Source organism: Galeopterus variegatus, unplaced genomic scaffold (genome assembly GCF_000696425.1).
Source record: "Galeopterus variegatus unplaced genomic scaffold, G_variegatus-3.0.2 Scaffold1077, whole genome shotgun sequence".
NCBI lineage: Eukaryota > Metazoa > Chordata > Mammalia > Dermoptera > Cynocephalidae > Galeopterus > Galeopterus variegatus.
Window position 1 is genome coordinate 760,549 of NW_007727188.1, and position 4,018 is coordinate 764,566.

Below are 4,018 nucleotides of genomic sequence, written 5' to 3' on the forward strand. Positions count from 1 at the left end.
ACAAACTGAGACTGAAATAATAAATTATAGAGACAGGACAGTGACATTCAAAATGCTTTACTCTCTGACTTACTGCCTAAAATCCTAGAGGGTTCTAAGTGAGAGACAAAATGGAGGTACTTTCTTTTTTCTTTTTCAATAAATAATTAACTCTCTAGAGAGCCATGTAGACTTCCATCTACATATATTTCCATTAATGCAATTGAACTTATATGATAGTTTTTAGCAAAAATAAAATTTTAATTATTTTGTCAGGAATGTCAATGCCCAGAAAACTTAAAGAACCACTACTACAACTGCATTCCAGAGAATTCTTAATGTGCATAATGACTCAATTATAGAAGCTCACCCCAAAGTTTGGTGGATTGTGACTTGATTTTGCCATTCCACAAACCTATTGGCTTATTTATTTGACTGATGGATTATCTTAATGACCATGTTCTCATTAGTGATTTTGACCATATCCAAAGGGTGTGGGTTAAATTTGGAAAGTGCTGATTGTTCACTTGTGGCTGAACTTTGATTAGGTATTTGGGCATTCCAACCGCAATGCAAAGGAAAGATATTCCCCAAAAAGTTCAAGAAACCCCAAATTCTATGTATTCAGTGTTCTTCCTTACAGTAAACAATTCATTATAAGGTTGATCAGAATTAATCAGGTAGTAACCCTGTTCATTTTCCATGTCACCCTCCTAATGTGGAAGTATCGTTTGCAGCCACAGAACATAAACTAATGAGTTGTTTTACTGGGCACTAAGATGAATTTTTCCTTAGCCTAACACACTCTCTAGCATGATTCTCTTTACAGATCAGTGGTAAATATATATATTTTTTAGACCAGCCATGGTTAGATGTGGATGAGATCCTAAGACAGAGGGAGGCCAGTTAGATTGAATGGGAACTCATATCAAAAAGTATTTTGATTAAGATCAGGGAACAAAAATTCCTTAATATAAAGGGACATACTTTGCCCAAGCTAAAGATTGTTATCTTTGGGTCACTTTGCTTGGGGTATAGAAGAGTGAATTGCTCTGAGCAGAGTAAAAGTGTCTTTCCTCACTCTGAGCCCTGCAGTGACACATTTGTGGCTGGCTGGAAGGCAAGGAGCAGCTAGTGGTGCAACACTTCTCACACACACACAGGGAAGAATGCCCCAGGCAGCACTGTGATTGCCACACAATCCAAGTGTGAGCAGATACAGGCCTTGGAAACAGAGCACAATCCATCCAAAGGCAGGCTCTGATTCAAGTGGCTTCATGGAAAGTATAAAATATAGTTGAATCTTAAATCAATTTTACATGATTCACCACTTACACCTCAATCTATACCCTGCCCCTTTCCCCAAGAACATGATTTGATATAACAATTTCACTTTGGATTTTAACATTCCTTCCAGTGGACTTTTCCCTAATGAAATTTAAATGATTAAAAGCAAACAGACCCACAGTCATTAGCCCTCATCCTTGTGGTGGCATTTTGTGTTGCAGATATGTTTATTTTTCTGAAATCAATGGAATAGACCCATGCCATCTGATTTTCTCTTTGCCTTTAAGAAACAAACAAACAAACAAAAACCTACGGTATGTTTCCTGCACATAAATTAGATACTGATCTTGGAATATGCAGCTATTAGAGAACTACACATCAACTAAACCAAATTATTCACAACAGGGAAAGTGATGGGAAAATTTTTTTTCTTAGATCTTCCTTTAGTACTTCTATGACTGACCAATTTAATTGATAAGAAAAACCCTACAGAAAAAAATGTTTTATTATAAATAAAAAGCTAGAGAAAAAAAGTTTTACTATAAATGAAGTATATTATTTTTTCAAAATTTTACAGAATTTAACAATTTTTTATTTAAGTTTTTTTTCCCAGAATCTGTTATAGCTCTGAACATCACCACTATTGGTTGGTCATCTCATTTTGTTAAAATCAGCTCATCTTTTTATAATCCATAGGAAATTCCTGTTCTTTCTTTGCACACACTGACACAAATATAATTCTTGTCCTTTCCATCATCTCAAAATAATAATTAAATAAATACCTCATATGCAAACCTATTTAATTGCAGCTAAAAGAAGGCTGTGGGGAAAAATCACCTAAAACATATATACAGTTTTAAAAAGGCATTAAAAAATCTAAAGCAAATTAACAATACTGAAGTGTTTGTCCTTTAGAATTAATGCATTTTGTCAAATTAAGGACATGTCAAAGTATAAGATATGACTTAAAAGGAAATAAAATATTCTGATATGTGGTGCATACATTTCTAAGACATATTCTCAAGGAAATTTATGAAAGCGAATGTTTAATCTTCCTTACACTGCATTCTGACCCAAGTTTCTTCACAAAGGGAGCCTGCCATACTTTCAGAACAAAAGCAAGAGGTTTTGTTTATTTCAGTTCTCCTCTAGGCACAGAAAATACAAAGCTTTGACTGAATTGTTACAGTGTCTACTCCCTGAAAAAAAAAGGGACAGAGGAAAATTACATTTGAGTAAGGCAAAAATTCACAAGTAAATTTTCAGAGATTTTCTGTGATTGAGGCCTCAGCTCATCAAGTAGCACCTAAGTGAGTTTCTAGATGATGTTTCTCTTATGCCTCTGTAGGACACCAAAGTACTTCTAGAAACACAGGTGAAAACAGTACCATCACCCCTGTTCATAGACTACCCTCAAGGGACTGCTAAGATGCCAGACTTCAGATGAGCTCATTGGTTCCCTAAACCTGGCCACGCATCAGAACCATCTGGGGAGCTTTTTAAAAGTGCAGAAGCCCTGATCCTACTCCGTGGTGATTCTTATGTGACATAACCAGATAGGATGCCCGGGAATCTGAATTTTTAAGTTTCCCAAGGGATTCTGATCAACCAGATTTGGAACCCATCTACATGAGTACTAGATGAGTACTACTCCACTTATTGACAAACTAGCCATGTTTGATACTAATTGATTTTGTCCACTCCTGCAAATTCTCTCTTCGGTAGCTTTCAGTTGATAAGATTCCAATATGCACAACCTACTTACAGTCATGCCTTCATTAAAAAAAGTATGTTGGGAAGGTAAAGAAAAAGAGAATTCAGATGTTCTATGATACTCCCCAGATTTCAGGATAGCATCTACTTACCTTTTCCAAAGAGACCTTTGAACTCTTAGATTATCTCACTTTTAAAAGACCACTTCACAAAATGAATAGCATGGATCTGGTCTCAGTGACATCTCCCTCCCCAACCAGACGCCCCTTACTCCCTCAGATTCCCCAAGGTTTTGTTTGGAGTCTGGCGATGAACCTAAACTTGTCTTATTGCCTTGTCTGGCTTGAATGGGCCACGTGCAGAGATTATAAAAATAAATAACATTTTGCATGCTATTACCTGTCATTTGGCCCAATGAATTTGATCTTGCCAAACTAAAGTCAAATCCAAAATTTAAAAGTAAACAAAATACTACCTAATTATTCAGCAAAGTTGGGTATACCAGGCCTCTAACTGGTGTAATAGAAAGGTCTTGATTGCCAGACTTAGGCTAACATAGGAACGAATCTTTGCTCTCCTGTTCTATATCTCTTATGCCAGTCTTCATAGGTTTCTTAATTTTCTAAGCTGAAATTTCTTTTTCTGCATAATGGGAATGATATCAACCTGACAGTGTTTTTTGAAGATTAAATCAGCTGATGTATGGAAATTTCTGTGATCATAATAAATGCTCGACAATTATAAAGAGGACAGGTGTTGGTACCAGGGATACCTAGGCTTTTATTCTAGCTCCACCTTTAAATAACTGTAGCTTTGGGAAATATCTTAAATGTTTTAAGTCTCAATTTTATCATGTACAAAATGAACATAATAATAGTACCTACTCCCTCTAATGATTGCAATGACTAATACATGTAGGACAGGTCATGTGTTCTTCCATGTGCTGGCACCTAGAAGACATCATTAAATGGCAGCTATTTTTTACTTTCCTTCCCAAACTTGCATTCTGAAGATTTAGGAAGAAGTTATTTGGGTTTGC